The sequence below is a fragment of the Myxocyprinus asiaticus genome, chromosome 24 (genome assembly GCF_019703515.2).
Source record: "Myxocyprinus asiaticus isolate MX2 ecotype Aquarium Trade chromosome 24, UBuf_Myxa_2, whole genome shotgun sequence".
In the NCBI taxonomy this organism is placed as follows: Eukaryota; Metazoa; Chordata; class Actinopteri; order Cypriniformes; family Catostomidae; genus Myxocyprinus; species Myxocyprinus asiaticus.
The window spans coordinates 21,603,724-21,627,272 of NC_059367.1; the positions used below are offsets into that span (position 1 = coordinate 21,603,724).

At 38.1% G+C, this 23,549-nt stretch overlaps 1 protein-coding gene across 1 annotated transcript in view; it reads right to left on the minus strand.

Annotated features, from left to right (window-relative positions):
• Positions 1-17,521, minus strand: part of sema3b (sema domain, immunoglobulin domain (Ig), short basic domain, secreted, (semaphorin) 3B) — a 50,269-nt gene extending 32,748 nt beyond the window's left edge. The window contains exon 1 of the mRNA XM_051652501.1: positions 17,080-17,521. The gene's annotated coding sequence lies outside the window, so the exon portion shown is untranslated. The remainder of the gene's footprint in view (positions 1-17,079) is intronic.
• Positions 17,522-23,549: the final 6,028 nt, after the last annotated feature.

Sequence of the window (23,549 nt, forward strand, 5' to 3'; positions counted from 1 at the left end):
ACAAGTACTTTTTTTTTTTACAAGTATCTTATGTAAGGTACAAGATTACGTAATATCAGCGCTGATATACTATATTAAAGGGACAGTTCCCCCAAAAATATTAAATTCTCTAATCATTTACTCACCTTCATGCCATCCCAGATGTGTATGACTTTCTTTTCTGCAGAACACGAACAAAGATTTTTAGAAGAATATTTCAGCTCTGTTGGTTCATACAATGCAAGTCAAGAGTGACCAGACCTTTCAGGCTCCAAAAATCATATAAAGGCAGCATAAAAGTAATCCATACGACTTCAGTGGTTAAATCTATATCTTCAGAAGTGATATGATAGGTGTGTGTGAGAAACAGATCAATATTGAAGTCCTTTTTCACCAAAAATCCCCACTTTCACTTTCAGAATGTGAAAGTGATAGTAGGGATTTATAGTAAAAAAGGATTGAAATATTGATCTGTTTCTCACCCAAAGTGATTGCATCGCATATTATGGTCACCATTCACTTGCACTGAAAGGACAAACAGAGATGAGATATTCTTCTAAAAATATTTTTTGTGTTCTGCAGAAGAAAGAAAGTCATACACATCTGGGATGGCCTAAAAGTGAGTAAATGATGAGAGAATTGTAATTTTTGGGTGAACTATCCCTTAAACTGTGTGTTGCAAAAGGAGAATCACTGGAATAGTTGTCCCGTCTCTGGACAGCAAATGTGTTTAACTCGTGTTTTGGCATAGTGTGTGTGTGGCACTGGTACATCAGTCCATCTCAACCCGTGTTTGATTCTGGTTCAATGTTGCTTTAGTTGTAACACCCATAGCTAATCACCATGACCATGGTCGATGCGGCAACATGACATAAAATAAATTCCAGAACTAAGAGGGTGATTATCACCACGGCAACGTCGATGTGTCATCCACTCCTCTCTGACTATAATACTCAAATCTGATTAGCAGATAGAGTGACCCACTGCAATTGGCTGAAACTGGAGGATGTCATAACTCAGCCAGATGAGAGTTAGATGTGCTAATTTAGGTTAAATGCACACCAGGATTCCAGAGGTGAAAATGACATGCTCGTTTAAGAGTTTTGTTTCTCAGGGTTTTTTTTTTTTTTTTTTCACATGCTCTCCTCTGAAATTAACGAAACTTCCCCTCTGAATATAGGATCTGCATCCATTCCACATACTTCTCAAACTGAATATTAGTTACATTCTCTCTTTTTCACTCTCTCTCACTCACTCTCTGGCTCTTCCCCTTTATCTCTCCCCAAGAGTCAAACCATTGAAAAGTAAACCTTTTCACCCATAATCCTCCCTGTCTTTGAATTGTGCAACAAAGTATCACAGTTCACACACATACATTTGGACACTGTAGTCACACTTAAAAATGTCTAAATGTCTTTGCAGCATACAACACATTGTCAAACCAAGTTTTATTTTAAAGAAATATAGTAAAAACAAAATTTTCAAGCAAAACGTTTTTTTTAGATTTCAGATCATAAACTTATAGTTATTCTGTTCAAAATCAAGACAAAGCATTTGGACACTTTCTGGTTCTCAAACATCAATGGAATGTGTACATAGTTGATGTAAAAAATACATCTGTGACTCTGCTTGGACCTGCCTGAACTTGAGGGGAACTGACTTCATATACTGTACTTCCACTAAAAATGACCTTAGCTGTTTAAACGTAATTGGAAAATTTACAGATGCCACTTGTGTGATATTTTGAATCTAATGCAATTGCATTTAGACATTTTTAAGTGTGACTTAACAGTTCAAAATTGTCCAATACATTTTGGGGCCACTGTATCTACTCCATTCTAGCTCACACAACACACAACATTTTCTCGGGAGAGTGATTTAACATTAGTCCCTGGCCATTTCCGGCAGGACTCTGGGACCTAAAAAAGCAACAGTGTGGAAGCAGTAGGAAATACAACAAAAACCACAGATACATGTTCACATGGGATCAATCTGTGGCCCCATCCCCAGGTAGGATTATTTATGATTGACACAAGCTTCATAAGTAAAATTACACTAATGAATATGATTTGACCCTTTGTTTTGTTTTTATTCTCTTTTTCTCTCTTCCTGTCTTTTTTTTCACTCTCCATCTTTGTCTCACCCTAGAAGAAGTGCAGGTCACAGTTATTTAGATGGAAATGGAAATTTGACCCTAACTTTTTATCTTCAACAACAGCTTTTTCCCCAAGTTATAGCTATGTACACACACAAACATTTACTTATCTATTTAAATGGGGACATACCATAAACTTTTTTAAAAAGCTAATTATAATTACAGGTGCATCTCAATAAATTAGAATGTCGTGGAAAAGTTCATTTATTTCAGTAATTCAACTCAAATTGTGAAACTCGTGTATTAAATAAATTCAATGCACACAGACTGAAGTAGTTTAAGTCTTTGGTTCTTTTAATTGTGATGATTTTGGCTCACATTTAACAAAAACCCACCAATTCACTATCTCAAAAAATTAGAATACATCATAAGACCAATAAAAAAAAACATTTTTAATGAATTGTTGGCCTTCAGGAAAGTATGTTAATTTACTGTATATGTACTCAATACTTGGTAGGGGCTCCTTTTGCTTTAATTACTGCCTCAATTCAGCGTGGCATGGAGGTGATCAGTTTGTGGCACTGCTGAGGTGGTATGGAAGCCCAGGTTTCTTTGACAGTGGCCTTCAGCTCATCTGCATTTTTTGGTCTCTTGTTTCTCATTTTCCTCTTGACAATACCCCATAGATTCTCTATGGGGTTCAGGTCTGGTGAGTTTGCTGGCCAGTCAAGCACACCAACACCATGGTCATTTAACCAACTTTTGGTGCTTTTGGCAGTGTGGGCAGGTGCCAAATCCTGCTGGAAAATGAAATCAGCATCTTAAAAAGCTGGTCAGCAGAAGGAAGCATGAAGTGCTCCAAAATTTCTTGGTAAACGGGTGCAGTGGCTTTGGTTTTCAAAAAACACAATGGACCAACACCAGCAGATGACATTGCACCCCAAATCATCACAGACTGTGGAAACTTAACACTGGACTTCAAGCAACTTGGGCTATGAGCTTCTCCACCCTTCCTCCAGACTCTAGGACCTTGGTTTCGAAATGAAATACAAAACTTGCTCTCATCTGAAAAGAGGACTTTGGAACACTGGGCAACAGTCCAGTTCTTCTTCTCCTTAGCCCAGGTAAGACACCTCTGATGTTGTCTGTGGTTCAGGAGTGGCTTAACAAGAGGAATATGACAACTGTATCCAAATTCCTTGACACGTCTGTGTGTGGTGGCTCTTGATGCCTTGACCCCAGCCTCAGTCCATTCCTTGTGAAGTTCACCCAAATTCTTGAATCGATTTTGCTTGACAATTCTCATAAGGCTGCGGTTCTCTCGGTTGGTTGTGCATCTTTTTCTTCCACACTTTTTCCTTCCACTCAACTTTCTGTTAACATGCTTGGATACAGCACTCTGTGAACAGCCAGCTTCTTTTGCAATGAATGTTTGTGGCTTACCCTCCTTGTGAAGGGTGTCAATGATTGTCTTCTGGACAACTGTCAGATCAGCAGTCTTCCCCATGATTGTGTAGCCTAGTGAACCAAACTGAGAGACCATTTTGAAGGCTCAGGAAACCTTTGCAGGTGTTTTGAGTTGATTAGCTGATTGGCATGTCACCATATTCTAATTTTTTGAGATAGTGAATTGGTGGGTTTTTGTTAAATGCGAGCCAAAATCATCACAATTAAAAGAACCAAAGACTTAAACTACTTCAGTCTGTGTGCACTGAATTTATTTAATACACGAGTTTCACAATTTGAGTTGAATTACTGAAATAAATGAACTTTTCCACGACATTCTAATTTATTGAGATGCACCTGTATTATAGGCTAACCCTACCCCAACACTTTTTAAAACATTTTTAGAATTTAAAAAATGTAATTTGCTTTTTTTATCATTTATTTTTTAATTTATGATTTAAGGATTTATGAATCACTTTTCCCAAATGATAACATCCCAATTGACAAATCCCCAACCTTTGTCCCCACACTGCAGCCAAGTACATACACATACAGATACACACGCACACACACATAAACACACTGTCCTATGGTGATTTTTCCCTGTAGAGACTGTAGATCTTTCCCGTAAGAGATGTCAGAAGAGAATCTGGAGACTGGATAAAGAGACAGCATGTGTGAGTGTGTGTCACAGCATTCTGTCGGGAAGCTGTCAGGGCCTCTGGTATAATACTAATGATGTATCCTCATACACACACACGCAGCGGTAATGTTATTCACCAGTAGTGACAGGGATGGTGAGAGATTATCAGCGGAATGCGATGGGATGAGAGTGGCACATCACTGCTGGAGTTTGAGCCTTTCCACCTACAAGTCTCTGGGTTTCAGTTATATGCTAACCCAAAGGAACCATCAAACCATGATACACACAGTTGGCATCACTGTTCTGTATAATACCCAGGAACGAAAATGCTTTTATCGCTCTACATTTAATCCATGTCAGTTTAATTGCAGTTATGCACAATTTTAAGTTTGACTCTCTCCCTCTCTTTCACATACACACACACACACACACACACACACACACACACACACACACACACACACACACACACTTTCTTTGGATGAGCTGTCTCTAAAAATCCCCTTTATTAGAGTGTAATTGAAAGGTAGGGACACCAGTAAAGGATGATAAATTGCTTTTACACACACACCTTTTTTCTAAGGTGTCATTTAAAACTGTGATTGGACCATGCAGGTGGGCCATTTATGGTTTCCACAGAAACGCCCACCTGGGAAATCACCCTCACAAAGAAAGAGGCAGATGTATTTAACAGGTCAAGGGAAAAAAAAAATCACACACACACACACACACACACACACACACACACACACACACACACACACACACAGAGATTTTGAGGAGAAATATGCAGAATGTGGTAAAATTAGTAAAACGGAGCTGAGATCACTACTTAGCCATAGCTAAAAGCATAATAAAATTTGCCAAAATATTGAAAAACAAACGCACCAGGGATGGAAGATGAGTAGAAATTTGTAGAGATTTCTGCAGAGTTCTGTAGTGTAAATCAAGGAACAATACATTTAATGATTCGCAAACAGTAAATACAATAAATTCCCTTTACACCCGATAAGTTCTTTATTATTAGATTCACAGATGCAGGATTCATAGTATAAAAAAAAACTACATTAACATCTTTTTTGAGAACAACCGAATTAGAGACACATGGCACACCAAATGTCGAGTAACCAAACATGGATAACCCAGTCTGCACAGGCGGTATGCAAGGAGCAGAAACCAAAAATCCCACCAAACCAACTCCTTCAGCACACACGCAAGCCTCGTGTGTGCACATTCTAGACTTTGTTTAGTTTAGTGAATGTTTAATTTAATCCAGTAATGAGCACATCTACAGGATAACTGAATAAGCGGACACTGATTTCATATACAACAACCTTCCTTTACAAAGAGTGATTGAGAAAGAATGAAATAAAGTCTGACCCATACTGATGTACAGTGCATTCAGAAAGTATTCAGACCCCTTAATTTTCAAATTTTGTTATGTTTCAGCCTTATGCTAAAAATGCTTTAAATTATTTATTTTTTCACATCAATCTACACTCCATACCCCATAATGACAAAGCAAAAAACAGATTTTTAATAACTTTGCAAATTTATTACAAAGAAAAAACTAAAATATCACACTGACACAAGTATTCAGACCCTTTGCTATGACACTTAAAATTTAGCTCAGGTGCATCCCATTTCTCTGGAACATCTTTGAGATATTTCTACACTTTGATTGGAGTCCACCTGTGTCAAATTCAATTGATTGGACATGACTTGGAAAGGTACACACCTGTCTATATAAGGTCTCACAGCTGAAAATGCATATCAGAGCAAAAACCAAGCCATGAGGTCAAAGGAACTGCCTGCAGAGCTCAGAGACAGGACTGTGTCGAGGCACAGATCTGGGGAAGGCTACAAAAAATGTTGGCTGCATTGAAGGTTCCCAAGAGCACAATGGCCTCCATAATTCTTAAATGCAAGAAGTTTGGAATAACCAGGACTCTTCCTAGAGCTGGCTGCCCGGCCAAACTGAGCAATCTGGGGAGAAGGGCCTTGGTAAGAGAGGTGACCAAGAACCCAATGGTCACTCTGGTTGAGCTCCAGAGATCATGTGTGGAGCTGGGAGAAACTTGCGGAAGGACAACCATCAATGCAACACTACACCGATCTGAGTTTTATAGCAGAGTGGCCAGACGGAAGCCTTTCCTCAGTGCAAGACACATGAAAAAGCACCTAAAGGACTCTCAGACTGTAAGAAACAAGATTCTCTGGTTTGATGAAACGAAGATTGAACTGTTTGGCCTCAATTCCAAGTGTCATGTATGGAGGAAACCGGGCACCGCTCATCACCTGCACAATACCATCCCAACGGTGAAGCATGGTGGTGGTAGCATCGTGCTTCGGGGGTGTTTTTCAGCGGCAGGGACTGGGGGACTGGTTAGGGTTGAAGGAAAGCTGAACGCAGCGAAATACAGAGATATCCTAAATGAAAACCTGGTCCCGTGCACTCAGGACCTCAGACTGGGCCGAAGGTTCACCTTCCAACAGGACAATGACCCTAAGCACACAGCCAAGGCAACGCAAGGGTGGCTTAGGGACAACTCTATGAATATCCTTGAGTGGCCATGCCAGATCCCGGACTTGAACCCAATCGAAAATCTCTGGAGAGACCTGAAAATGGCTGTCCACCGAAGGTCCCCATCCAACCTGACAGAGCTTGAGAGGATCTGCAGAGAAGAATGTCAGAAAATCCCCAAATCCAAGTGTGCAAAGCTTGTCGCATCATACCCAAAAAGACTTGAGGCTGTAATCACTGCCATAGGTGCTTCAACTAAGTACTGAGTTAAGGGTCTGTATACTTACGTCAATGTGATATTTCAGTTTTTTATTTTTTATAATTTACAAAGTTATTAAAAATCTGTTTTTTGCTTTGTCATTATGGGGTATGGAGTGTAGATTGATGTGAAAAAAATATATAATTTAAAGCATTTTAGCATAAGGCTGCAACTAGGGTTGTCGAATTATTAAATTTTTAATCGTGATTAATCACATGTTTTCTTGTAGTTAATCATGGTTAATCACAATATCCCATGAGTGGACAAAATATGCTTCATTCAGATGTATTTATTGTTTTTCAGTCATTTACACACAACCTACCCTACCAACAGAACTGTTAAAACAGAAAATGAACACAGCACAATAAAAAAAAAATAATAAATTAAAAAAAATATATATATATAAATATTTAACGTACATAATGTTTAGAGGAGCACAGTGGAATTAAATACCTCTGGACATGTGACTATTTGCACCACCTATGCGGAAAAAAAAAGAGTCTACGCTGTCATTTACAATTCTGTGTAAAATACATCAACAACTCCTTTTAGACCCCTTTCACCCCATTCGGTGGGATTAAATTGGCCAATGACAGTGTAGATTACCTGCAGGGTTCCAGCATTTTCTGCTGTTCTACAGTGGCAAGTGCACTATCAAGCACACTATTATGCAAGACACTGTGACAGAACCTTGGAGACTGTGCGCAGCAGGGTTTCCGTTAGCTGGAAATGTCCTACAAGTTCAAAAATTGTTTGCACTGCTCTGCCATGAAGGACTTTCCCAACAGTTTGCGAAGTTCAAAAGCAGCCTGTGTTATGCCTGTCTCACATGCCAGTGTAAAACTCTTCCTTTAGCGCATCAGTTGATTAACAGGTGAGTAGATCCCGAAATTCATGCACAAACTCAACGGGAGTGTTAATACATGATAACATGTAAACAAACAACATAAAAGAACGGCTCGCACCCGTTTGGGGTGATTCAGTCAGAAGTGGACAAGCGAGACATATCACCATTATAACTGGTCGTATTATGCTTCTTTTTTTGACCACTTGTGTTTGGATTTCACGGGAGAGACTCTGGTATAATGGCACATTAATCATTAAGCCTATGTCAGTGTATTATTGCATGATATAGTGCAAAAAGTAAAAGAAGAAAAAAGCGCTTAAAATGTGCACCGTTTCTCTTAATTATACTTGCATTTAATCTAAGCACAAACATGATATTACGAGCAGAATTCGAAGTAATTTAGTGTTATAACTGAATTAACAGAGCTTCAAATGTGCGTGCTTAGAGATGAGCTGATTTTTTTCCAATTTATCCGGCAAACTTTGTCATTCCTGGACACGTTGGCCAGCACTAAAACTCTGGTGAGCAGTGCAAAGCAGGTGTTCAAATGGCTGCTGCAATCATGTTACGAGCACTATCTAACTGTGTTTTTAGTGTGCTTACCTCATTCTAAATGTTCCCCTGCTTTGCTACATTGATAAAATGCTTGGCACAGGTCTCAGCATAATGTCTCCCACCATCTGCTTTCACGACGGTCAATGCAAGGTTTATTAAAAGGGTCATATAAGGACGTACGTTAACGGCGTTAAAAAAATTGGCTTTAAAGAAATATTGCGTTAACGTGTTATTAACGCGTTAACTTCGACAGCTCTAGCTGCAACATAACAAAATGTGAAAAAAATGAAGGGGTCTAAATAATTTCTGAATGCACTGTATGTGACATGAGCGATTCAAACCAAATACATACAGTACAACTGTTTAGTAAAGAAAACATCTTCTAACGACTTTTATCTCAGTGAAAATGTCACAAGTTTTATCTAGGATGCCTATTGGTATTTCTTTTCACCAGAACTTCATGTGGTGGCACATATGAGAAACGTACCTTAAATAAGCCACCAAAGCAAAAAAACAAACAAAAAAAAACAACAAAAACATTCTATATTTTTTTTTACAAAATCGCAACATAACATCATATTTTTGAAAATAACAATTCCCATCCCTAGCCATAATGAAAATATAAAATTCAGTTTCATTACCGGAATATTACAATATCATTATTGGAGTGACTATTTGCACTAAGTGTAAATAGCACCTGCCACACAGCGTGGCTATTTGCACTCCAATAGTCTGGTGGAAATACAGAAATTAAAGACAAACTATGCCCCTTGTGTGTAACGATGATGTGGATATGCTTTTTCGTGCAGACGACCTGGGTTCGATTCCGCCTTTTTCCGCCTAAACCTAACCCCCACAAAAAACTTTCTGCATTTTTACATTTTCAATAAAACATCGTTTAGTATGTTTTTTAAGTGATCTGAATTATGGGGACACTAGAAATGTCCTCATAAACCACATTTATAGCATAATACCCTTGTAATTACCAGTTTGTAACCTAAAATTTTTTCCTCGTAAACCACTTAAACCTGCCCCCCTACACACACACGCTTATTCATACATACACACAATTTCCTGTATGGAAAGGTCAATATTAACTGACATCCAGTACAAAAGGTGTCAGTGCTGATGGTGAAGTTTGGGAATGCTTATGTTAATCACTAATTGATTAATTAAACAAAAAAGCTGATTGCTAATAAACCGCAGAGGAATAAGGAAACTGAATAATTCAAAATTTCTCTATTTATCATCTACACACACATACTGTATACACAGAAAAACTGCCTCACTCTTTGCTCTGAGGTGCCCTGGGGCAAATAACCATGGAGGGTGTGTACAGCAGCCAGGTGTGTGTGTATGTGATTGACAGATATTGATTTACTAGTGCAGAGAGTGCTAGTGGGGGAATTTCAAAGGGGAATGGACATCCAACACTACACACACACACACACACACACACACACACACACACACACACACACAGGAAGGCTGATATTATATTTTACTTTATTACTATGTTTTCCCCCTTTTCTCTCACATATATAACATCTGCAATATGTACATGACATAAATATGCCCACTATAAAGATGTGTCATAACACTAAGAAATCAAATACATTTGCTAAAAGAGGATTATTAATCTCTCTTTTCTCACTCTCTCTGTCTCTCTCTCTTACACACACACACACACACACACACACACAGGTTTTTGGGTATTGAATCCAATGCTGCAACCAGCCCCATCTCCCCTTATCCATTTTTCAAACACACACTGCTCTCCATGCACGTCCGATCTCTTCTATCTTCTTTCATTATTTAAAGGCTGCTGCTGAACACACACTTTAGTCGACCACCACAGAGTAATGAGCTAGGATGCATAGCCACACACACACACACACACACACTTTGAGCAGCATACTATTGAGGGGTGTATGTAGGGATGCATTTTCCCCCCTTTCACACACACATTTCTACACACACACACACACACACACACACACACACACACACTTGTACTCTCTGATGAGCATTAGCTAATCCACACTGACGGCCCTGCTCCATTACCCGTAATCCTTAATGCCTTTTTAATGTATCTTTCTTACTTTTTCCTTCAAACTGTCTCTCACTTTTATACACTGTAGTGGCACCTTTAGACAATGAATTTGTGTGTGTTTGTGTGTGTGTGTGTCCAGTCACACTCAGTCCAGTACTATTAAAAGGGAAATCCATCAGTGTCACGCATTAATTCCCACCTTTTACAAAGGTGTCACGCTGTATTCCATCCCCTATTACAACCTTCTTGAGTTTAATCAGTTCCTAGAGCATGACCTCTGAGTGAGGCCCAAACTGAGTGTCAAACAGTTTGGGACAGAGAGAGAGAGAGAGAGAGAGAGAGAGAGAGAGAGGGAGAGGGAGGGAGGAATGTTTCCTATTTAGACTATCACGTCTCACTTTCATTCACACATTATGTCCTTCTGAATCTACTTTCAGGTCAATGTGATTTATCTGTTACCGCTTTAATCATGGCCACTCACAAACACACACATACACACTACACAGACAAACACACTCCCAATTTAAATCACCAGAAGTCATGTGTTCAGGAATGCCTCCCTCTTTTTAATCAACCAAACATGTTTTTGACCCATATGTATACTCGCCCTCACACACACACTTCTGCGGGCACTGCCTAATGAGATCATATATCTATAGGCTCTAACAAAACAATAAACACACAACAAGGAAGAAACATAAATACGTATGTCCAAATCACACAGAGACATGCACACAAGTCACCTTTTCACCTGAAAAGGGGTTTGTGAAGCTCATATGAATGCATGTACATATAATTACAGAGAAAGCAGTGTGTGTCTGGGTGAATGTGTCTTGTGTGTGCACATGGGTCAGGTTTTGCCTACATTGTGGGGACAAATGTGTCCACAAGGATAGTATAACTTAAAATCACTTACATTGTGGGGACCAGCCATCAGTCCAACAAGGAAAATGGCTAAACAAACATACTAAATAATGCTTTAATGAAAATCTGAAAATGCAAAATGTGTGTTTACTTGGCTATACATTGGGGATAAGGAGTTAGCTAAATCTAAAAAACAAAAATCCATTAGGTTATGTCATTAAGGTAAAAATAATTCATAATGTAAATCATATTTTTATTTGATGGTTAAGCAATAAGAATTAGCTTAATTTAAAAGCAATGGAAGTATACACCAGTCAGCCACAACATTAAAACCACCTGCCTAATATTGTGTAGGTCCCCCTCGTGCCGCCAAAACAGCGCCAACCCATCATGCAACCCGCCAACAGTTTACTCCTAATGGTGCCAAAAACAAAAAAACATTGAGTGAGTGGCAGTTCTGTGGACGGAAATGCCTTGTTGATGAGAGAGGTCAACAGAGAATGGCCAGAGTGGTTCGAACTGGCAAAGTCTATGGTAACTCAGATAACCGCTCTGTACATTTGTGGTGAGAAGAGTAGAATCTCAGAATGCTATTCTGAGAAGCGGGTTGCTGCTGTTTTGGTGGCATGAGGGGGACCTACACAATATTAGGCAAGTGGTTTTAATGTTGTGGCTGATCGGTGTATGTTCCCCTTTAAACGGTTAACGTGTTAGTCTGCATGTGTCTATCTTTGTGCCAGTGCTTGTATTGTATGTGTGAAGTCAAATGTGGTAACAGCAGCACAAAAGAATGTCATAATACCCTTAATCAGCACATGCACACTCACTTACGTCATAAAAACAACATACACATCGCTAACACACACCTGTATACAAGTCTGCATGAACACACATACATAATTTGCTAGTATCATTACAAAAATCAACACCCTTCTTCTCTGCCCTCTAATCCTACCTGATATATCATTCTGTCCTTATCTGTTCATCTTTTTCTCTTCTTTATCTCTCTTTCTCTCTCCCTCCAGGGTATTGTGTTTGTTGTCCCTCCTTCGGCAAACTGAACTGTTCCATGTTTTTGCAGTAGTTGACTCAGTTCTGTTCTTTTTTCTCACACTTTTTTCTTCTAAAAACTTGTTATAGACACTCATAAGCATTATTCAGGTATTAGACTATGTATATTGGGCCTCATTCATGAAACGCAGGAGCCGAATTAATTTCTGTGTAAATCATTTGTAAAAACATTGTTACGTAAATTGGTGCATGCAGTTTCCACAAATATTCATTCGACTCCTGTGTTTCATGAATGAGGCCCAATATCTGAAGAGTTAAAACAGGAAGCGATAAAAAAATTATAGATAAAGCTCTGTTATTGTTTCAATTACTAATTTTCCCAAGCTATATACAAAATCGACTCTTTGTATTGATTTGTTCTTGGTCAGGTTACAAATTTAATTTGATTTATTTCTATACTGTTTGTTATGAAGGGTTATTACACAAAGGGTGGTGTTATGTAAACAGTACAACATATATACTGGTAATAAAAAACATATAATAAATCAAATTGCAAATGAAATACTTTCTAACTTCACAAAACATTAATTTTCAGTAGTTCCTGAAACTTCATGTTTAGTAATCACTAAAGAACAGTGTCGTCTTTATGCTGTTATGGATTAACTCCCTGACGGATGTCAGAGCGGCATGTCTGAATCTGAAATCTACTGCTCACCAAGCCCAGGAGGAGACAAGAGGGACCATGTTAGATTTATATGTTTTGAAAGTAGTTCTGCAAAGCTGGTGCAGTTATTTGCATGATGTTCTTTGCAAATGTTTTGGAGGGGGCGAGCACACATAATCCGGCACATCACAGGAACATGAGCAGTTAAACTGCAGTTAACCTCACTCGTGTACCTTTCCACCACCTCATGTCTCTCTTTACTTGAGAGTTTATAACTATTTTTAAGGCAAAAGCCTTAAATTGCCTTCTTATGCGGTACCTGAACATGTGAGCTAGAATTTGAAGATCCAATCGGCCTTTATACCTTCTTTGGGTCTGAATAAGATTCCAAACTTCTCATATTACTATTTTGATATTGATTCAAACAGCTTTCCTGGTGGAGATTTATTTATTGTGTGTTCCTGCAACTCTTATATCACAATAATGGACTTTGGAATAATGCATTATTTAACAAAATATTCAAGTTAAATCCATAGTTTTTGTGGCATGCTGTAATTTAAAACAGAAAATAATTTTGGCTTGTACCTCAGTTTCAAAAAGCAGACAATAAATGTGTGCACAGAAATGTACTCACAATGGAGGTCTATGAGGCATCCAATTTCCCCATAGACTTCTATTGTAAGTGCATAACTATCAACACATTATTTTTCTTTTTTTTTTTTTTTTGGTTTTTACAAATTGTGGTCCAAATTATTATTTTCTGTTGTGCTGTCAATAGAGGTTTACCTGGAATATTCAGAAGACTGCGTACACTTAAAGGAATAGTTCACCCCAAAAATGAAAAATAGAGATTTTGATAAATCTTCACCCATACTCCACACTGGAGGGGACGATAATCAGTGAATAATGGCTTTCGGCTTTTTCCTCACACATAGCTATTGTGTGGTTTCAGAAGACTTGGAATATAGGGCACTCTATACATTTATAGAGCATTTTTATTGGTGTTTTCATGTATTTATTGTATTTTTTTACTTATTATGGAAAAGACATGCCTGAAAGCTCAAATATATTACAAAAAAGATATTTTTATTTTTGTTCCACAGAAGAAAGTAAGACATACGGTTATAACAACATAATGACACAATTTTCATTTTTGGGTGAACTATTCCTTTAGTAACACTAACAATTATTCACAATGATATATAGAATGAATTCTTTGTTAAAAACAAGCAATCTAATATGTCTAAAGCCTACAGGTCCCACCACAGTTAAGTAGTACTACCCTCCACAACAAAATCGATAACTTTACCATAGAGACCAACCCACCCGCAATCTCAGAATGGAAACTCCAGCAGTGACAGGGCATCTGACAACTGTGGTCTAATAGATGGATATAAAGGGCCCTAAAAGTGTGTGTGAGGGGAAAGCATGTGTGTGTGAAGGGGGAGCCAAATTATCTGGGGTCTGATACCCCCCTATGGGAGCAGCTCAATTAACGATCCACACCGGCTGAGGCACTGGGCTAAAAGCCATCTCACTCTCAATGTCTTCCTCTTTCTCTCTTACTCTCTCTCTCTCTCTCTCTCTCTCTCTCTCTCTCTCTCTCTCTCTCTCTCTCTCTCTCTCTCTCTCTACCCACCCCCTAATCCTAAAAGCAAGAATGAAGGAGCCAGAGAGCAATAGAGAAAGTCTCTTGGAGATTGCACTTTAAAGCAATGGTTCTCAACTGTTGGGGCGCAACCCAAAAATGAGATCTGATTGGGTTGTGGAGAGCAGGGGAAATTTTTTAATGCAAATGAGAAAAAAGCAATAAACCATCTAACCATGCAGAGTTTAGATATGAAAATAAATAGACTAATCAACTGTTAAAACAGGGGAGAAAACGCTTCTCATATCTTTTGTTGTTGATTTCAAAGGACACGCAACCAATCAAACTCTACAGTACTTTGGCGCAAATTCATCTGTCACTTGGTAGAAGTCAGCCAAATTAGAAGGTAGATGCCAACATGGACAGGTTACTTTTTTGTATGATAAACAATTTTGGTATTGGGTCACCCCTTAATGCCCAATGTAAAATCTGAGTCATAAAGAAAGACCAGTGGAGAACCATTGCACTATAGGACAGTCTGGGATCGTTCGGTTGTGTGTGAGTCCTTGCGTGTGATTTCATCAAGTGCACACACACACAGACACACACACACACACACACACACACACACACACACGTTCTCTCAGAGTCATCACTAAAACAACACAACATTCTTCCCCTCATCAAAAACACAGCTGACCAAAAACACAGCATGCGGTGTGCCTGTGTGAGTGCATGTGTGGAGTATGAGAGTGAGTGGGTCTGTGGGTGTTTGTGTGGATAATTACTATTTTGGGTAGTGCATGTGTGTGTGTATATACATTCTTAGCTGACAAAATCTACCTTTGGGACATCTGGGGACATCCTCAGTTGGAAAATGGATTCATACTTTTCCTTAAAGTTGATGACCATTCATCTCTCAATTACAAAAAATTAACTTAAGCTAAATTTCTTACTATCCTTACTAGTTTTAATTAAATTATCATTACTCTCTAAACACTGAAGTTGTCATTATTAAAAACATTTAAGTGGTCCTAATTAAACAGTACTTGAAATGTCACATTTTGGAATCATAACTCGTATATATACGTTTTTTAAACTTTGGCTTCGAGTACAACTAACTAAAAATAATCAAGTACAAAATTGCAGAGGTGTGGAATACCCATAAGCACTTGCACTTGAATAAATTATTTATGTTTGGACATAACAAGGGAACTTATGTAGAAAAATAATAATTGTTATTTAAATATGTGTATAGTTTAAATTCTTATGACTATAGTTGCTGTTTTATTGTAGCTGGTTGATAGTTGTGATTTGTGTGAAGTCACCATGAGGGTGATTAGTTTTACCTCTGGTGAACTTGGAGCCTGTACAATTCAAGGCATTCTTCTTTACTCAATTGTACGTTACAAAAGTGTAGATTTATGTGCACTAAGTACTGAGGAAAGTCCAGTGTGCCATATGGCTAACCGAGATTCTAGTCATAATTTCCCTTATACTGTAGAAGACGTGCTATAACTCAATTAAAATAATTAAACACAAATAATGATACTTTAGTCACAGATGAGTAAAGGTTACTTGTAACTAGTTAACGTAACTTAAAAAAGTACTTTTTTGGTTAAGCATGTTTACTTAGAAAAAGCATGCAAACCGATTGCTTTAAAAAATCTAAGGTCAACTAATTAGATTTTGCAACGTAACCAGTATTTAACAATTTTTTTTAATTATTATTCTAAAAAGGCAAACATTTTTCTTTTAGGGCTAGGGTGTGGGTTAGGGCTAGTCTATAGTAATTATAATTAGCTTTATATAAAAACCATAGAAGTCTATAGTATGTTCCCAAGTAACCTCTGTGTGTGTGTGTGTGTGTCTGTGTGTTCTCACTCACATCTTTTCATTAATTTGTGATGGTTTTGAGTTGAAGATATAAAAATCATAAAATGTTCATGATGAATTGATGATAACAGTCTTTTGCTCTTTGTGTGAACCAGAGTCCCATGAGCAACACACGAGACGTCAGAGTTGCAGAAGGGTAAATATTTCATAAAAAATACACTCATCATTCTCTCTCTCTTCACTTTCACTTGCCCTCCCTCTTTCACAGACAGTTTAATCTTTTAATATCATCCTATATTAAGAAAACAGTCCAGTTAGGTCAGTCCACACTCCACACACAATCAAGACTACAGTATGCACATGTATAACAATGCAACCCATGATTTGTTCACACAACCATACACATCAAACTAAAGTACACTAAACTAGTGTTCATGCATATAAAAACAATACCAAGCCATGAATTATCCACACACTCACACACATGCTCACATACACAAAGAGGTTGAATGGCTTGTCGCATAGGAGGGCTCCCTATGCAATATTACACACTCTCACTTTTTAAACCATCTGTTGGGACTTCAATCAAAAAGCATGTAACCTATGAATTAAAAACATTGTGGAATAAAGACGGTTTTCTGCTAAACACACAATAAATAATGAGCACATTTTAATACACACAGAAACACAATGTACTTAAGAAAAAAAAACACACCTTTTTTCTTTCTTTTCTTCTGATTACTTTAAGCCTCAAGTTTATCCGTTTCTGACAGGTGCCATGGTCCTGTAGACTCCAGAGGAACAACAGGCTCCAACACACACTCTCCTCAGCCTCTCAAGAACACACACACACTCTCTGTGGCCGGGGAATGACAGATCACACCAACAGCAGCAGTAGCAGCAGCCCACGCATGAACGTGTTTTAAGTCCAAGAGTTATTTTAATTTATGTGTCTAGGCTATTCTCTCTCTCTCTCTCTTTCAGTCTCTTCTGTCCCGGGTTAAAGTGATTTTCCAGTCACTGTCTTTTATGGCTCTTTTCTCTCTTTTATATTATGTTAATCTCTCCTTCTTCTCCTTCACTTTTCCTCTTAGCCACTTATTCTACTACTTCTTTCTCTATCAACCTTTTTTTCTTTCTCTCCCTCTTTCTGTCAGTGTTTCTCTGCTTTGGTTCTTGCACTGACTGCTACCGCAGAGAGCTCCAGCTTTCCCTCTCTCTCCCCTCCCTCTGTCAGCCACTCCCTCCTCGATGGCAGGCTATTATGGGTGGAGACTGGTCAGAGGTAAAAGTCTCTCTCTTGTATACTGGGATGAACACTATCAGATGTGTGTGTGTGTGTGTGTGTGTGTGTGTGTGTGTGTGTGTGTGTGTGTGTGTGTGTGCGTTGAAGATGAGGTTTTGGAATGTTTTAATTAGTTCTGGATGGGTTCCTGTGGACTCACCTCAGGACTGTAATGATGTCAATCATTCACTGTTTTTTTTAATCATAAATCAGTGCATCTATGAAATCAGGCTTTTAAATGGTGAAGATCTGCACTCATTACAAATATACAGTGCTGTGTGAGCTGCAATACACAAGTTTGATGGAGAGGTGTCTTAACAGCACAGATGAGACACTCTAGAGGGCAACAGTTAGTAAATATAAATTCATCATGGCCTTACGTAGTTATATTTTTCTTTCTTCTTTTTTTATTCTCTTTATCTTATTCTGTTTCTCAAAAGTGCACATGAACATCCATTTCTTCATCTTGGCAAACATTCCTTTGAGCTTCCGAAATGTCAATAATTAAAGTCACTTTAACAGGTTTCTCTCTCTCTCTCTCTCTCTCTCTCTCTCTCTCTCTCTCTCTCTCTCTGTGTGTGTGTGTGTGTGTGTGTGTGTGTCTGAGACAGAAAGAGAGAGAGATAGAGGAAGAGATAGAGAGCTAACCCATATTATATGATTCTTACCATAAGCTGTCATGGAGACCTGATGTCATCAGCAGCCTATAAATCTTTGTTTTCCATTGGCTTCACATGCACATCCACACACACGTACACATACTCAACTTTCTTTGCCCTAGGACCCAGATTTTATATTGGACATCAAGTGGTGGCCCATCAAATAAAAGTAAACAAAAATGTCCTTAAAATAAAACATTGAAACGTATTAATATTACCATGAACTGCATAAGGCAAACAAAATTACTGTTTTCGAAATACTGTATCTCTTGAAAGTCAATGGAATGTTGACCGCACAAAAAACATTGTGATCGGCACAAATCATATTTAACATCGTTGCAAGTGAGCCTGTATTTAATGTGGTCTGGGTCATTTTTTCTTTTATCTTGCATTGTTTTGTTCATAGTTTTCGAAGATGTTGTCCATGTAGGCATCTGGCTAATTTGGCCAGGTTTTACCAAGAGATAGATGAATTTGCATCAAAAAACTGTACAGTTTGACTGGACACATGGCTTTTGACATTCACAAAAACAACAAAAGCTATGGAAAGTATTATCTCCTCCTTTTTGAAAGTTGATAACCCTATTTATTTTGCTATCCTAATTATGCATGATTATATGGTTAGTAGCATTTTATTATTTGCATTTAGCGTTGCTGTCCACAACCCTATGAGAACAGACCTGCGACCCATTTTTGGGTCATGACCAATAGTTGAGAACTACTGCAATAACACATATGCAGTGGTGTAGGAACAATTTAAAGTGGGGGGACAAATTATATAATGGGTATTTGAAAAGAACATTACTTTTCTATGACATTTCCAGTCATTTGTGATTACTGGATACATATTTTTTTTATATATATAATTTTGATTCAGACCGATTCATTAACCGTTTCAAGCATTTTCCTTATAAAAGAACTGAATTAAGAATGATTTGCTCACAAATCACGATGGTTTGCAAGCAAGTTTTACACTACACAAGAGCAATATCTAGCTGATAAAATATTTTAGAGCAGAGGAAAACTACTAAATGTATATTCACAGTAGAAATTCCCATGACTTTAAGATTTCCCAAGATTTTATCAATTATCATGAATTTTCCGGGCCTCAACAAAACAATTTTAAAATTTCCTGATATTAGAATGTAGAATGTTTTAAAATGGGGCGACAATTGTAGCTATGATTTTCACGTAATACTATCTCACTTATCTCACTGCTTCTATCTTACTTTCCTTTTAATTAATTTTCTTCTCTTAGCCGAACAATGAAGAGGAACACACACACGCCAATGTGGTCTCTCCAGAACAGGCAAAGCAAACCTGAATGGCCCAGGTGGGGACACAAATTAGGAAACAGGACTGTGAGACCCATAAAGGCCAGGACCACCCTAAATGAACTGAACACACACAAAATCACAAATTGTGTGTTCTTTTAACCTGACTCATATCTGAGAGATGTAACCTTGCAATAAATTCCCCACGTCAAGATTGCTTCCTTTTATCTTGCAGTATGATAATTAAAGGTCCCTGTAATTATGTAAGTATTCCTGTACAACCATGTAAGCATCCTGCTCAAGGGCACAGTGCTGAAAGAACATGATGGGCATCCTGGTAACTCTTAATTTCATGGGTTGCACCAACCTGGGATTAACCCTGTGACCTCTGCTACCACATATAGTACAGTTACTCGCACAACCATTAGTCCCCTTATTCTGTCTATTAAAGAAACACCACACATTTTATGAATATAAAATAAAATGTAATATAATGAATACATAAATAATTAAATTATATGTATGAAAAGTATAATTAGTGTTGTGCAATGTAATACAATTTAGTGCACAAACTAAATTAATTATTATTTAACTTTTCTTCTCTGTGGACCACAAAAGGAGATGTTAGGCATCTAACATCTTAGGTAACATATTAGATACAGTATGTTAGTCTCAGTCACCATTCACTTTCATTGTTTCTCTTTTCAGTACAATAAAAGTAAATGGTGACTGAGGCTGTGATTGTGTCTTTTTGTTCCATGCAAGAAATAAAGTCACATGGGTTTGGAAGAACATGAGGGTGAGTAAATGATGACAGAATTTTCATTTTTGGGTGAACTGTCCCTTTAAATCTTTCACAAATAAAACGTGGATTATAGATTTTATTTGGTCAGTAAATTAAATGTTTCCTACAATCATACTACATATGACCCTCAAAAACTAATTAAATAGATACATCATTTTTTATGAGCGCTATAATTTGTGGCCACTAAATAATATTTTGCTTTTTATTTAAGACAGATTTTATCCTACAGTATTGCTTCATACTAACAATCCATCAGACTCATAGATTATGAAATATATTTAAATATTTCATACAACAATTGTAATTGTAGCTTGTGTCTCTTATAAAGTTGTTGTTTTTTCAGTGAGCATGTCATGTCATTTCATTTTCCGAAAGAGTTTCCTTTGCAGTTATTCTTTTTTAAAATGGGTTCAGATGTGTGTGATTTATAATAGCAAAGCAATGTGGAAAAGGGTAGAGAAGTTTGGCTAACTGCTCATAATGGAAGGGTTTAAGCATCGACTCAAAATCAACGCTTTATGTCAATAATCTGTTATACAAAAATGTAGCTACATAGTCTTGACACAAAAATTGTATCTAGTGAATGTTATTTAAAGTGAAATGACTCTAGCACAAATCACTGTAAGATGAGTTCAATACATTCATTGGCATTAAAAATCACCAGGACTCTAATGGTCAAGTATTAAAGAGCCTTTAGAGTTGTAATAGCTTTTACTGTTGCAGCTACATCATAATAATAGGTCCACTACTTCATTCACCTAATGTAATTTAATGGAAATGTAAACAACACAACTAAAGGGAGGAGGCCATTGCCAACCAGAAATGTGCATAACAAATCTTACAGATGCAATGATGATAATTAATGACATTTAATACTCAGAGTGCTGTCCTCTGGTCAGAGAAATTAATCAAATCAAAATGTTCTCCACTTGATCCTTCTCTTTCTGTTATTCGCTTCAGCCAGCATTCCTGATGGACTGAGTGGAATTCAGGCATTCCGGCCAAAGTCTTCCACTCACACAAAGCACAGTGGAATTTTGATGTTGTTACAAAATGCAAAGCAAAGCCCCCTCTCTTTTAAAGCTGAAGTGTGTAATTTCTATGCCTCTAGTGTCATTACATGGAATTACAAAAGTAATCACTGTTTTTTAAATGATACCAGAAAACTCACCCTGTCTCCCATTAGTTGTACAAACAGATATTTCTGCCCAAAATTCACGCGATTGGTTGAGCCAATGTTGCTGTGTGGGGCTGGACAAGCAAAATTGTCCCAAAATGTGGGACCAAATGTCCCCACAAGGATAGTAAAACCTGAAATCACCTGCATAGTGGGGACCAGCCAACGGTCCCCATAAAAAAAGGGCTTAAGACATACTAAATAATGTCTCAATAAAAATCAAAAAATACAAAAAGGGTTATGTTTAGGAGTAAGGGAAAGGGGATTAAATGCATAATTAGCTCAAAAATCAATGGTGAATGGAAAGTCCCCATCATGATAGAAAAAAAAAAAACGTGTGTTGACGATGGGTGAGTATATTTCAAATGCTGTTTGACTTGTAACCTGCCAACAAAGTACAATACTTGCGATGTGATGGTTCATGGTGCATTAGCAAGTTGATGAATGTTCACACACAGACAGACACACATGCACACGACTCAAGGTCTTTGCAAGCATTGAGCCACATTTGCTATCAGTGTGACAGGGTCCTTGAAAACTGTTTATCAATCACTACTGGCTCAGTTAGGATGAGAAAAAGAGAGAAAGGGTTGTAGAGGAAATAAAATAAAGGGATCAGAATGTGAAAAAAAAAACTGAGTGGAAGAGGGACACATTGGTTTCTAGCGAAAAAGCAGGTTCCGCTGTAGTTCGCTTATGTTTTTTGGATACAGTGTATCTAGCGAGTGTATGCATCACTCCACTGTCACCACAACAAATAGTTTGAAAGAACATAAAAATGAACAAAAAATTTACAAAAAAACATATGTTAACTATTAAACTGCAATGTTCAACAATCTTCAGAATCATAATATAAAAAGTTTTCTGTTTAAAAAGAGCAGTAAATCCCAAAGAGCCAAATCTGTATTTCAGTTTCTTGATTAGAGTCTTTGGGTTTAACTCTGGGGTCCATCTTTAAACTGTGCAATTTTGCCTGATTTCCTGTCTCACAGGTTAGCTGATACCAACATTTTTACCAAATTTTAGCATATCAATGCTACACAGGAAATCAACATGCTCTTTCCAAATATTAATATACCCTGAAATTGACCCCATTCTGCCAAATTACGCACAAGCGACAAGCACCCATTAGACAATTTTGCATCAATTCAAAGGTGTTCACCTGTACCTGTGGCACTACTGATAGATGAATCTCCGAGACATGGGTTCTGGTTCCATGGAAACAAGACGTGATAGCATTCACTCCAAAACTCGGGTTTAGGTCCCATGGAAACCAGGAAGTAATTATGTTCACATAAACAATAATGAGTTGTGTTCCCACTGTCACTTCCGGGGCTTTATTGTACCTCCTCAGGGCTTTCTCGGGGCCAACGGCCAATGGCCTTTGGCCCGACGATTACCCTTGGGCCAAACAAGGCCAACTGAAGAGTGAGTCGGGGTCAATGTCAAAGGCGGAGTTTCGCTGAACTTGCCAGGTTGTGTATCCAGCGCTCAACGGTACAGATTTGCAAAAATTTGAATTGCAGGTAGGCCTACAGTACAAATCCATTAAAACACACAATGGACAAAGCGGTGCCCAAAGAAAGAACTTTCCATGGTTCGAGTTCATGGACAGTGTGCTGGGACATCATCCCGCTGTTAGTAGAGAGACAACCAGGGACACCATGGCGGTTATAGTCGGTGAGTTCTCAACGCTAACTTGTGAGCTAGCTAATGTTAACAAATGATATAAACTCGATATTCTAGATAACTAGATAACATGATACCTCAGCTTCCCTCTTGCTTGTGAAAGTGTGGGGTATGTGATGTTGGCACCTGGGCGGTGTGTTAAGGGTGGGTTTTAGGGCAACGCTGTGGAGCAATTGGCCCGATGGTGGGAACACAGATCGATTTTGGTCTCTTGGCTTGAAGTCCGAGGCTATTGGCCCCAGCTGGCCAGTTGATAGCCCTAGCTCGCACTGGCCTGATTGTGGAAAAGTGGCTAA